The following is a 15,028-nucleotide window of genomic DNA, read 5'->3' as shown; positions in this document are numbered from 1 at the left end:
AGTCTGTCCGCCTTGTTTTGTTAATGCTCTGCAGAAAAAAACGAAGTGTCCTCACCATGGCCGAAGCCTGAGAAAAATTTATTGGGACCAAAATGACAGTGTACCCCGCTCCCCCGCCTCTCAGCTTCCCTTGTTAATTCCAAAGGAATGCAAAGCATTATGTTTGACACCAGCTTGGTTGTAGCAATTGCTGAAAAGATGACATATTTAGACATCAGTCTGCCTTTCTTCTCCACTCCAGATTTTTTTGTCAGGCTCTACTCCCTAATCTTTCAACTCTCCCAAGATATCCACAAAGCAGTGGAGCTATTCACCCACAGCTGGGAGTTGGGTTTGTGAGTGCCAGGACATTTCCAAATGCCTGTGAGCCTGCCTGCACATCGTGGCTGGAACTTTCCAACCATTCCCACCAGCAGGATCTTCCTGTCCCACCAACGGTGAACCCCCTTGTGATGAATGTAAGAAATTGTTATATTTGTTGTATTTTAAATCTTGCAGTATGTTATTAAAAGCCTGAGTTAAGATATATTTGCTGCAGTGATAAATAACCTAGGTTAAGGTACCCAGATTGTGTGTCTCCTAAGGTTTTCAAGGTGAGGTAATAATTGATTTTAACCATTTGTTTGTTTACAGAGAGATAGCTAATGGGATATTGCTGGAGATTCCCTGGAGAGTAAATCATTTATAGAACATACAGTGCAGAAGGAGACCATTCGGCCCATCGAGTCTACACTGACACACTTAAGCCCTCACTTCCACCCTATCCCCGCAACCCAATAACTCCTCCCAACCCTTTTAGTCACTAAGGGCAATTTATCATGGCCAATGCACCTAACCTGCACGTGTTTGATCTGTGGGAGGAAACCAGAGCACCCGGAGGAAACCCACGCAGACACCATAAGACCATAAGACCATAAGACATAGGAGCGGAAGTAAGGCCATTCGGCCCATCGAGTCCACTCCACCATTCAATCATGGTTGTTTTCAACTCCATTTACCCGCTCTCTCCCCATAGCCCTTAATTCCTCGAAAAATCAAGAATTTATCAATTTCTGTCTTAAAGACACTCAATGTCCCGGCCTCCACCGCCCTCTGTGGCAATGAATTCCACAGACCTACCACTCTCTGGCTGAAGAAATTTCTCCTCATCTCTGTTCTAAAGTGACTCCCTTTTATTCTAAGGCTGTGCCCCCACGTCCTAGTCTCCCCTGCTAATGGAAACAACTTCCCTACGTCCATCCTATCCAAGCCATTCATTATCTTGTAAGTTTCTATTAGATCTCCCCTCAACCTCCTAAACTCCAATGAATATAATCCCACGATCCTCAGACGTTCATCGTATGTTAGGCCTACCATTCCTGGGATCATCCGTGTGAATCTCCGCTGGACCCGCTCCAGTGCCAGTATGTCCTTCCTGAGGTGTGGGGCCCAAAATTGCTCACAGTATTCTAAATGGGGCCTAACTAGTGCTTTATAAAGCCTCAGAAGTACATCCCTGCTTTTATATTCCAAGCTCTTGAGATAAATGACAACATTACATTTACTTTCTTAATTACGGACTCAACCTGCAAGTTTACCTTTAGGGAATCCTGGACTAGGACTCCCAAGTCCCTTTGCACTTTAGCATTATGAATTTTGTCACCGTTTAGAAAATAGTCCATGCCTCTACGAGGAGAACGTGCAGATTCTGCACAGACAGTGACCCAGCAGGGAATCGAACCTGGGACCCTGCCACTGTGAAGCCAAAGTGCTAATGACTTGTGCTACCATGCTACCCATGAGGGATTGTATTTAGCCCTAGTTAAGCAGGTGATGGGATATCTTGGTGGGATACAGATGATGTAATTAATGGGAGAAGCCAGGTCTGTCTGCAGTTTTGGCAAATGCTGTTTGGTTGAGCAGAAAAGTCGAATCACACCAAAGCATTTTTAGGTTGTTTCTGAAAAGGCTCTCTCTCTCCAAAGGTTGCACAGATAAGCAAATAACCTCTTTTGTTAACTTTATTTGTAAATGACATTTGAACTGAATTGGGTTTCTTAATTGCAACTAGTGGCAGGTGTAGATAGTAAGTTAATGTTTTTCCTTGTGTTTAAGAACTGCTTATCTGTTAATTGTAAAACTATTTATTTGATGTTAATGAGGTTAATTTGGTGTTTACATTTTGTTTTAACATAAAAGATACCCATTGGTCAGAGTCATCAATCCTAGGGTGAAGTATCCTTCCTTCACAATTTAACAAGTTGAAACATTGTAGGGGTTTCTCATCTAGCATCCTAACATCCTGCCACAGGTTCCCTGGCAAATGGGGGTGCAAAAAATGGGAAACACCTCCAACAGTGGCGGGACCATAAGATCCTGCTGTAGGCCAATGGTGGAACACCGCGAAACACACCGTGGCGGCACAGAAAATCCCACCGTGCATGTGTGTTGGAGGAGGTATTGAAACAATTAGTTGGCTATCTGGGTCGTCTTCTTGATAAGTACGTACCAGTCAGGCAGGGAGGAAGGGGTCGAGCGAGGGAACCGTGGTTTACCAAAGAAGTGGAATCTCTTGTTAAGAGGAAGAAGGAGGCCTTTGTGAAGATGAGGCGTGAAGTTTCAGTTGGGGCACTTGATAGTTACAAGGAAGCGAGGAAGGATCTAAAGAGAGAGCTGAGACGAGCAAGGAGGGGACATGAGAAGTCTTTGGCAGGTAGGATCAAGGAAAACCCAAAAGCTTTCTATAGGTATGTCAGGAATAAAAGAATGACTAGGGTAAGAGTAGGGCCAGTCAAGGACAGTGGTGGGAAGTTGTGTGTGGAGGCTGAGGAGATAAGCGAGATACTAAATGAATACTTTTCGTCAGTATTCACTCAAGAAAAAGATAATATTGTGGAGGAGAATGCTGAGACCCAGGCTATTAGAATAGATGGCATTGAGGTGCATAGGGAAGAAGTGTTGGCAATTCTGGACAAGGTGAAAATAGATAAGTCCCCGGGGCCGGATGGGATTTATCCTAGGATTCTCTGGGAAGCCAGGGAAGAGATTGCTGAGCCTTTGGCTTTGATTTTTAGGTCATCATTGGCTACAGGAATAGTGCCAGAGGACTGGAGGATAGCAAATGTGGTCCCTTTGTTCAAGAAGGGGAGTAGAGATAACCCCGGTAACTATAGGCCGGTGAGCCTAACATCTGTGGTGGGTAAGGTCTTGGAGAGGATTATAAAAGATACGATTTATAATCATCTAGATAGGAATAATATGATTAGGGATAGTCAGCATGGTTTTGTGAAGGGTAGGTCATGCCTCACAAACCTTATCGAGTTCTTTGAGAAGGTGACTGAACAGGTAGACGAGGGTAGAGCAGTTGATGTGGTGTATATGGATTTCAGTAAAGCGTTTGATAAGGTTCCCCACGGTCGGCTATTGCAGAAAATACGGAGGCTGGGGATTGAGGGTGATTTAGAGATGTGGATCAGAAATTGGCTAGTTGAAAGAAGACAGAGAGTGATAGTTGATATGAAATGTTCAGAATGGAGTTCAGTTACGAGTGGCGTACCACAAGGATCTGTTCTGGGGCCGTTGCTGTTTGTCATTTTTATAAATGACCTAGAGGAGGGCGCAGAAGGATGGGTGAGTAAATTTGCAGACGACACTAAAGTCGGTGGAGTTGTAGACAGTGCGGAAGGATGTTGCAGGTTACAGAGGGACATAGATAAGCTGCAGAGCTGGGCTGAGAGGTGGCAAATGGAGTTTAATGTGGAGAAGTGTGAGGTGATTCACTTTGGAAAGAATAACAGGAATAAGGAATATTTGGCTAATGGTAAAATTCTTGGTAGTGTGGATGAGCAGAGGGATCTCGGTGTCCATGTACATAGATCCCTGAAAGTTGCCACCCAGGTTGATAGGGTTGTGAAGAAGGCCTATGGTGTGTTGGCCTTTATTGGTAGAGGGATTGAGTTCCGGAGCCATGAGGTCATGTTGCAGTTGTACAAAACTCTAGTACGGCCGCATTTGGAGTATTGCGTACAGTTCTGGTCGCCTCATTATAGGAAGGACGTGGAAGCTTTGGAACGGGTGCAGAGGAGATTTACCAGGATGTTGCCTGGTATGGAGGGAAAATCTTATGAGGAAAGGCTGATGGACTTGAGGTTGTTTTCGTTAGAGAGAAGAAGGTTAAGAGGTGACTTAATAGAGGCATACAAAATGATCAGAGGGTTAGATAGGGTGGACAGCGAGAGCCTTCTCCCGCGGATGGGGGTGGCTAGCACGAGGGGACATAGCCTTAAATTGAGGGGTAATAGATATAGGACAGAGGTCAGAGGTGGGTTTTTTACGCAAAGAGTGGTGAGGCCGTGGAATGCCCTACCTGCAACAGTAGTGAACTCGCCAACATTGAGGGCATTTAAAAGTTTATTGGATAAGCATATGGATGATAAGGGCATAGTGTAGGTTAGATGGCCTTTAGTTTTTTTTCCATGTCGGTGCAACATCGAGGGCCGAAGGGCCTGTACTGCGCTGTATCGTTCTATGTTCTATGTTCTATCTAACATTGCAGATTTCCGAGTTTGAAAAATGGCCTTTTCAGATGCTTGGGCAGCTAAACTCAACAACTCGGAAAATCAGCGCAAGGATTGTGATACATTATCAGTCCTCGCCCAATGACTGCAACAAAGGCAGCATGCCAACTTTATGCTGCCTGCTGTTTCAAATCATTTCAGCATGTGCAGTTTTATAGACTGGCTGCCTGCCTGACTACTGAAAGCTAGCCGACACTGCTTACCGGGGTGGTGCACTGTGGCCAGACCAGGTATTTGTAGTAATTCAAAAATGAACCTAACCTGGGAGAGACGTAATGGCACAAGGTGGGAAACACCTAAGGGTTTTGAAGGCTGCATTGGAGACCTCAGTAGAGCTGGTGGAAAGTAAGTTTGATGTCCTAAATCTGCAGAGGACAGGAGACTCTCCAGATAAATACTCAGAAAGCAGCAAAAATAATTAGTCATGGGAGCCAATGCCAGGAGTCAAAATCTACGGTTCTGGATGCAGTGTGAAAATAATTCCATTACCTCGCGCAACAGGTCAAATTCAGTAAATGTGCCTTCAAATGTCATAGCTTACCAACTGGGCTACAAGCTTTATGCACTGTGCAAATCACAGCACACACCTACCAAAACTCTATTCATCAAGTTTCATACCTAACATTCAAATGCTCCACTGCTCCTTAAGGAATTCACACTAATATAAGCCACACATCCACATTTTGCACACACCTCCAATGATTCAATTGTAACAGCTACATCACCAAACAGATTGCATCACGCTCACTTTCTTGCAGAACAGAGACAGGAGTTCATAAGCAATGGGGAAAGAGGTGTGCCTACATACTACACAGCCTGACTCCAAGGAGGAGGCCATGCTGTTGTGAATTGGAACACCCATTGATAATACCACGGCAAACAGTGGAGCCAAAACCATTGACAATTGTAGTATCCTCATACCTACTCCTCATTCCCACATTTCACTTAGCCTTAGTTCCACACTGTCTTATGATGTAAAAGTTGCAGATTGTATAGCATGCATCTCTTACTCCTCACCCCCCCCCCCTCCCCACACAACAATCCTACCCTTGTACCTTTCAAACATTCAAATTATGCAACTTGGTCCAGTAGTGGGGGAATGACATGAAGCTCGTGATCATTAAGTTGCTCAATTTTACACTTGCAGCCACCAGCTCAAATATTTAAACTGCACGCGCTTGAGAGCAATGGTATTCGTCACAGAACCCTCACACTACTTGTAGCTTCCTCTTATGTGCTCTGTGGCCCACACCCTGACTCTTTTGACCCTCCCATTCTCCAAACCTTCTCACCATATCTCTTTCACTTGCCAAACATCCCACTTGTCACTTCCCTGACCCTCCCACTCAGTGTCTTCAGCTGATTCATCAATAAGGTCAGAAGTGAAGTTGTCTGCTTTCCACAATGGTCAGCATTTATGATGTCTCAGATAGTCAAACTGTCCATGACCATTAGCAGCATGACCCAGACAATATCAAGGTGTGGGTTAAAAGTGGCAAGTAACATTCACACCACATTAGTGCCAGGCAATAACAATCATCAACAAGAGATGATCTAACCACTGCCGTTTGAGTTTAAATGGCATTACCATTGCTGAATTCCCCACTATCAGCATTCTGAGGGTTACCATTGACCAGAGGTTGAACTGGACTGGCCATATAAATACAATAGCTACAAAAGCAGGTTGGAGGATAGGAATATTGCAGCAAGTAACTCGGGTTCTAACTCCTCAAAGCCTGCCCACCATCTGCAAGTCAAGAGTGTGATGGAATATTCCCCACTTGGCTGGATGAGTGCAGCTCCAACAACACTCAAGAAGCTCGACACCATCCAAGTCAAAGAAGCCCATTTGATTGGCACCCCTTCCACAAACATTCGCTCCCTCCACCACTGACAGTGCCAGCAGTATGTCCATGATGTGACCATCAATTCACTCGGAACACGATTGGAAGTAAACTGTGGTTTTAATAGACTTACAACTGAGCCTGCCTGCGACCAGCAGAACTGAGGGCAGGCTCACACGGCTGCAGCACTTTATACTTCCAGTAGTGGGAGGGGCCATTGGCGGAGCCATGGGCGGAGCCAAGGGTGGAGCCATGTACAAGCTCCTCATCTCCCCCTGTGGGCAGAGCCGCGCAACGGCTCACAGACAGAGCCCACAAGGACACAATACAATACAGTGTGAATACAGAGCCCACAAGGACATAATACAATACAGTGTGAATTACATTCACCACAGTCCATCTACAAGATGCACTACAGGAATCACAGGGCTCCTTTGGCAGCACATTTCAAACCCACAATCACTACCATCGCAAAGACCAAGGGTAGCAGATATCTTGGAACACCATCACCAAGACATTTACCTCAAAGTTACTCACCATCCTGATGTGAAAATATATCACCATCCCTTCACTGTCACTTGGTCAAAATCCTGAAACTGCCCCCCTAACAACATTGTGGATGTACCTACACTTCAGACTGCAGCGGCTCAAGAAGGCTGATCACTACCACCTTCTCAAGGGCAACTAGGGATGGGCAATAATCACTGGCCTAACCGGTGACACCCGCATCTCGCACGGGAAGCAAGGTAGCATAGTGGTTAGCACAATTGCTTCACAGCTCCAGTGTCCCATGTTCAATTCCCGGCTTGGGTCACTGTCTGTGCGGAGTCTGCACATTCTCCTCGTGTCTGCATGGGTTTCCTCCGGGTGCTCCGGTTTCCTCCCACAGTCCAAAGATGTGCAGGTTAGGTGGATTGGCCATGCTAAATTGCCCCTTAGTGTCCACAATTGCCCTTAGTGTTGGGTGGGGTTACTGGGTTATGGGGATAGTGTGGAGGTGTGGGCTTGGGTAGGATGCTCTTTCCAAGAGCCGGTGTAGACTCGATGGGCCAAATGACCTCCTGCATTGTAAATTCTATGATCTATAAATTTATTTTTTGAAAAAGCACCTCTTGCTCCCCTGTTTGCTTTGCCTGGAAGATTTGGGAGAGGGAGGGTCATCAACCAGGAGGTTTGGGATGGAAGCAGTGGGTAGGAGAAAGTGGGATAATCAGCAAGCAGGAGGGCCTGTGGAGGTGGTGAGCAGGATGGTCAAAGAACTGGTGGGTTTGAGAGCAGGAGGTCTGGAGAGTGGATGAGAAGTGAGAAGGTCAGGAAAGTAGGATGGTGGAGAAAGGCAATGAGTGGGAGGATTAGTGAGATGAGGGCCAGAGAGTGGGAGGATAGACAGCGTGTGGTCGGGTCATTAAGCAGGAGGGTTGGCGAGTGGGATAATAGGAAAGTGGGAACTATGTAGAACCTGCTCTGTACTGCTACAAATATGTTTATATTTTATAATCATTTTTTGTGTTTCACGTACCAAGTCACATTTCTGAAGAAACAAATTGCAGTGAATCTTTAAGTACTTTTAAAATTCAACATGTGGTCCAATTCTAGTTTCCTAGTGAAAAGCATTGTTTTCGAGGGTAGCTCAGAGGCAGCATGTGCACATGGTAAGACACCAGACCCAATTGACCTGCAACCAGACAGGAGACAAGGGCAGAGCAGATGCCAGTCGACCAGAGGGAAATGTCACAGGGCGAGATCTGCTGCAGAGAACTCAGAATATGTGTGTCAATCAGGACAACACTGATAGACATATGCATTAAAATGTTTAGTACATATGGAAAGCCTGCTTGAAAACCTTTGATCCATGTCAGGGAGCATCCCATCAAAGACAGAAGTGGTTGCCAACTCTGCCAGCAGACTTGTGAACCCAGGCATTCAGCAGTTTGTGATGGCCAATGCCTCAGTTTCCGTTGCAGCACAAGCAACCTTCACCGGAAGTTTGAGTGTAACCATGGAAACTCAGACTGACATCATGCAAGGGCAGCTTGCTGCAGTGCAAGCTCTGTCCGCTGTCATTGTAGCTGTGGCCTATGAAGGAATGTGTAAGGGTCACAGCAGCCTGGTAATATGCTCTCCAGCAATTAACTAAGATTGCTGAGGCACCATTCCTGGGGAGTGGCAGTGATTCCATGGAGCATAAACCTGTTGTCTCCTCTCAGAAAAGCAGTACCATCCTCCCACCCCTGCCAGCTGACTTCAGTCTAGCCTGTCACTCAGGCAACCAATGGCACCATGGGGTAGCTTGCAATTCTAGTGAAGTCTTGTGTTCATTCTTTCTGTTTCTCTCTGGCAAGAGAGAATGAAACACAGTTAGCTCGTAATGACTAAATAGTGACAGTGGGTGAAAAATATATTGCAAATATTTCCACCTTCTAGCCTGAAATGAACCAGATATGTACAGGCCATTGCCAAGGCAACCTGCACAGTTTTGGTACTGCAGTCCTTGCCTTCTTCTGAGGTTGCAGTTGTGGCTACAGCAGTTGGCAGATTTCAGTAAGGATGTCTCTATTTAAGAGAAGACATCTTACAAATTATTTTGCTGAGGTTCAGGAAGGATAATTCCTCTCTGAACATGAGCAGCATGGTGGCACAGTGGCTAGCACTGCTGTCTCGCTGCTCCAGGGACCCGGATTCAATTCCCAGCTGGGTCACTGTTTGTGAGGAGTCTGCACGTTCTCCCTATGGCTGCCTGGGTTTCCTCTAGATGCTCCAGTTTCCTCTCACAAGTCCTGAACGACGTGCTTATTAGGTGAATTGGAAATTTTGAATTCTCCTTCAGTGTACTCGAACAGGCGCTGGAGTGTGGCAACTGGGGGCTTTTCACAGTAACTTCACTGCAGTGTTAACGTAAGCCTACTTTTACACGAATAAAGATTATATGGCTGAGAGCCTTTCTCCCTCTCCTCCTCCCGCTTCCAATAGCTTGCTTGCTCTGCATGGTATTCTGTTCATTCTCTAAGTCATGCTGTATTAAGAGGAATTATTACTCGGAGGAACTAGTTTGTGCAGACTCCCTAATTCAGCAATACTCCTTCAGTACCTGTCACAACACTCAATATAGATTTTTGCAATTGTAACTACTAGCAAGAGCAGAAAACACTTGTAAAATTGAAACAATACCCATAAGATGGTGGAGCAGAATTAGGCCATTCAGCCCATTGAGTCTGCTCCGCCATTCAATCATGGCTGATATTTTTCTCATTCTCATTCTCCTGCCTTCTCCCCATAACCCCTAATACCCAGAAGAAATCAACTAGCAACAAAACCATAAGCAATTGATGATCTCTTTGAGATGCACTGATGGAAGAAACCTTCCTGCTGTTGAAGGGAGATATTCAGTTGTGCGAATTTAAGAGGATGTTGGCTGGAGTGTTGAGCTTCAAAATGGCACTGCTACCATCAAATCATCACTGCATGCTGACTGATGTCATGGTCTGCCTGCTTGGCATACAGCTCGCATCTCTTTACTGTGTGTGAACCTGTGCCTCGTCAGTATGGCATCAACTTATCCCAAAAACATGCAAGCACACAATAAAACCCAAGTAACATGCACTATCAATCCCAATTTCAGGTTGGTGGGCTCAAATTAACTTTTTTCAGTCTGCTGTCATTAAATGTGGTGAATGACATCCTTCCCATCTGGCTCTGAATTTATCACTGATATAAGGAAGAAGATGTAAGGATGTCAGAATAGCGGTTGGAGAAAGACAGACACCCAAATTATATTTATTAACAAGGATTGCCATAATTTGAGTGTACAGTGATGGTGCAAATGGAAGTATATGCTCTCAGGGAGAAGGTGGGCAGGATGCTCCATTCCCGATCGGGGAGAGAGTCCCTTTTTACGATGGAATCTGGGGTGGCGCCTGTTTTCAGATGCTTCGTCCCCTCCAAAATGGCATAATCGAGGAGCTTGTCGCATGCGGTTGGGACGGCCTCAGGACGTTACCTGAAGACCCTCCCCCAATGCTCCGCCCCCGATGAGCCGAGTTCTCCACCACACAGTTCACGTGTGATCACAGCGGTCTGGAACCCGTGGCGGCTGTCCTGCTGGCCGGGAGGTTTCACAGAGGGCTGGGGGGGGACTGGTGGTGGGTGGCCCGGGAGTGGGGAGGGGTGGTGTCCAGGGCGGCACTCTCTGGCAGGTTGGGTCCACGCACGGCCACCACCATGTTGTGCGGCGTGACCACTGCAGGTCGTCACCGTGCACATGCACGGCCACCGACCCGGCAATTCTCCAGACATGTATATCAGGAAGGCCGTGCGTTTTACATGGCACTATGATCCTCACCGGTTGGAGGATCGGTGCTGGGACCTCGCCGATTTTCCCCAGGTAAAATGCCATGGATCCCCCAGACATAGCCCCAAAATCGGAGAATCCAGCCCAGTATTTTAAAATTTCCCAGGCATTCAAGAAGGGGTGTAATAGATTGAAAATACTTTGCTGTCCACAATAATATCACTCTCAAAGTTTTCTTATAAATTTATTGAAAGTTTAAATATATATTTGCCAGTGCTTTACACTAAAAATAATGGTAAAGTCAACAGTGCTCACCAATGTTCAAGAGTAAATCAGGCAGCCACCTTAGAGGACTGCACATATTTGGTTGAACGTCAAAATCAGCACGTTTCTATTCAAGTTTCCCTGGCCCTCTAGAGGTTTCTCTGTAACTCTGGCCAGAATTTTCCAACCGTTGTGAATCATTGACCCCGCCGGCAGCACACCCCCGCCCATGTTTTTCCCGGCAGCACGGGGCGACGTCAATGGGAGTACACAAGCCTGCTGCCAGTGATCGGCACACCACCAAGAAACATGCAGCTAGGGAACTGGAGAATCCAGCCCAGTATCTCACTGAAAGACCGGCTTTGAAATACATATAATGGTAAAATATTGCTGCATTCTTGTGATATATGCTCATTGAATTCGCCATAAAAAGTAATGAAATTAAATTAAATGAAAATCGCTTATTGTCACAAGTAGGCTTCAATGAAGTTACTGTGAAAATCCCCTAGTCGCCACATTCCGGCACCTGTCCGGGGAGGCTGGTACGGGAATCGAACCGTGCTGCTGGCCTGCTTGGTCTGCTTTAAAAGCCAGCGATTTAGCCCAGTGAGCTAAACCAGCCCCTGATGATTTGTCCATTCATGTGTAAATGACTTTTTTATGTTGTGAGAAGTATTACTTCTGCCAAACAACCTCTCTGACACTGAAAATTTACTTTTAAAAGTGTGGTATCTCACTCCTGCAGGTTTTAATCTTTGTTAGAGATTTTGAAGGATTAAAAATGTAAATATAAATACTTTTTTAACTTTTTATTCCTCAGAGTCTTATCTCCCTCCCTCTCTTTTCATGCAATATTTTTCCCTCTAATTATTTGCTTTCTGCACACAGTTTGTAATTTAATTAGCTATTCAAACATACACTTGCTGGTTCAAACTCTGCTGGGATAATTTTATCATGAGTCAGCATGTATGCTTGTGTGCAAGTGGGATGTGACCCAGAAAAATATGAGTGCATCAGGAAAGGGGGTCCAATCATACCAACTTCAGCGTTTCACTGCAGGCAAGCAAACTCCAAAGGAGGGGCAAGTTGACATTTTAAAAAAAGTAACATCTAATTTATGGGAATATTAATGTGGGTTTTGAAATTTAGCATCACAGGTTTCCCAGCTTCCTGGTATCACCAATGAAAGCAAAGTGAAAAACAAGTACCAATTGAGGGGTGGAAAGTTACGACAGTGAAATATGGAAGTAAGTGCGATGTATTCACGGCTGCTTTCTTACCTACTTGTGTGAAAGGATTTGTTCACAAAACTTGGGTTGCAACTTTACATCCATTAGAATTGTCAAATACAGTTTGGAGGGGGGGTCATGTGATGTGAGCGCGGGAGCAGCTGCATTTTCGCCACATCCGGCTCTGCTCATCTTTTAATCCATCTTTTCATCCTGGTGCACATTTCGTATTTGTCTTTTCTCAGTGTACACGGCTTGTACAATGTCTCTGGAACTGTTTGATCAGTGTCTTTGCAAGGAAGAGCCAAGATAAAATGCTAAAATCCTCATTTCTTCATGGCAGCTGAAATGGGCTGGGATGGGGCACAGCTTGCAGTGTGGTGCAGTTGCTATTGAGCGGGCCTTGCCTCGATGGTGTCTTATAATCGGATGATGGCTGCCAACAAAGATGTTGCTTTGATTGAAAATTTGGGCTCTGCGGTACAGGTCGGTCAGGGCTCACTTCAAAGAGTTGCGGGGTACTTTTTATTCCTCAGACTCTTATCTCCCTCCCTCTCTTTTAATGCCATAATTTTCCCTCTAATTATTTGCTTTCTGCACACAGTTTGTAATTTAATTAATGCCATATTTCTCCCTCTAATTATTGGAAGCGCTAGAGGCGCACGAGGAGACTCTTGCACTTGATAGAGCATTCTCCATGGTGGGTGCCTGCCTCCATGTTATTGAGATCATCCATCCTGACAGGTTCAAGAGAAGGGACTGAGCGGGGTATAATGCTAGGCCCAATCGCTGACAAAAGGCTGTGAACAAGTTCCCGATTGGGTTTGAAAATTAGCTGACCCGTTTTGGTTATCTTAATTTGGAGGCTGGGTGCAGCAGATTCAATGGAGCACAATGTATCCTGATCTTTGAGGTCCGGGTCGGTTTGGCCAGCTGATCACTGGTCTTGACTGTATTGTCCTGTTCCTCATGCTGTTTGGTGAGGTGGCATTACGGAAGTAATGGTGTCCAGCGATTCAATTGTCAGAATCCTTGAGGACAATGCTCCCTGCTGATCATGTTCTTTTTTGTCATGTCTATTTTCCTACAGGGGAGTGCGGAATATGGGTATGATGGCCTGAACAATTGGCTATTCTGATTTAGGAAATTCATGTTGAGTCATATATGAGAAATGGGGGGCGCGATTCTCCGCTCCCCACGCCGGGTGTGAGAATCACGGGAGGGCCGGGCGAATCACGACACGCCGCCCTGGCACCCCCCGCGCTTCTCCCACCCCCCACAAAATGTTTTTCACGCTGACCGGCGATTCTCCGGCCCGGATGGGCTGAGCAGCCTGACTTTCCCGACCTGTTCACGCCGGCGGCAACCACACCTGGTCGCTGCCGGCGTGAACATAGCGCGAAAGGTAAGTTTGGGGCCTGTGGGGGCAGAGAGGTGATCGAGCATCACGGCCGTGCTCGGGAGGGGACTGGCCCGCGATCGGTGCCCACCACCACGTCTTGCGGGGCAGCAGAGGGGAAGACGGCAACCACGCATGCGCGGGTTGGAGCCGGCCGACATGCGCATGCGCGGCTGACGTCACTTAGGCGCTGCCGTCACGTCATTCTCGGCGCGCCGCTTTGACGCAAGCGTCAAGGCCCGGCGGCCGCATTTCTCACAATGCCGCTCCTAGCGGCCTGGGGGGGGGAGTGAATAGGGTGCGAGGAGCGGCCTCCGACGCTGTCGTGAAACTCGGCCGAGTTCACAACGGCCTTCCCGATGCTGCGAGGGAGCGGAGAATCGCGCCCAGGATTTGTGCACAGTTCCACTCCTATTTGTTGTCATGCCTTATGATGTATTATAGCCCCTGTCTTGTTTAGAGGAAAGATGAGTGGTGCCAGAATAGGCAGAGGGGTGGGATTGGTAGGGTTACTTCATCCTCCCTGAGATTTAGGATCCCCCCCCCCCCCCCCCCCCCCTCCCCGGGCACCCTCAGAGCTAATCTAATTCCTTTTGAATTGAATTTAAGAATTTGTGCATTTATCCTTCGATGGCCCAAGTGGATGACTTGTTTCTGATGTGTTAGGCAGGCTGGGTCAATGTGGACTGCACTTGATGTAGTGTAGCGAGAGACAGACCTCCAACATTTGATAAGATGCAACACGATTTTATTTAACGTCTTAACTACTATACATGTTCAACTGTGGGTTGACACTCTGCTGACTTGACTGGAGACCTAGTGCTAGCCTGACCAGACTTACTCGCTACCGCATGGTGTTTGCACTGGCTAGCTCACGAGCTCTGACTGTCTCAGAGGCTGGGTCCCGAGAGAGTGGGAAAACTGGTGCCCTCTGGCTTTATAGTGGTCGTGTCCTATCTGGTGATTGGCTGCACTGTTTTGTGTGTTTACTGGTCATCCTGTGTGTCAATCACTGCCTGTCTGCACTCCATCATATACATAGATGTATATTATGACATCTCCCCCCCCTTTTTTTTAGATAATAAATATTAAGGTGAGTGTGCGTGTTCATGTGTATATGTGCGTGACTATGTATAGAATGTGCTAAAATGAACTTATATACATAAGAAGGTGTCGCTAGTGCAGATATAGGGCAGATGTAACGGTAAAACGATATTTACAGAGGTCAAAATGATGAGGTAACACGATGTACAAAAGTTCAGTCTATGAGTTTAGTCTTTGTGGCGGGCGACGAATTCTGGTTGATCACCGCAAGGGTGGATCGGGGCCACCTGCACTTGGATAGGCGGGACCGCCGCCAATGCGGTGGTCACAGAGGTCGGCAGGATTGCTGGTAGATCGGTGGCCTCGTGGTAGGGCACGTCCGGAAGAAGCATTGTGTGTGGCTG

Source organism: Scyliorhinus canicula, chromosome 7 (assembly GCF_902713615.1).
Source record: "Scyliorhinus canicula chromosome 7, sScyCan1.1, whole genome shotgun sequence".
NCBI classification, from domain to species: Eukaryota; Metazoa; Chordata; class Chondrichthyes; order Carcharhiniformes; family Scyliorhinidae; genus Scyliorhinus; species Scyliorhinus canicula.
This window is presented reverse-complemented; position numbering follows the sequence as displayed.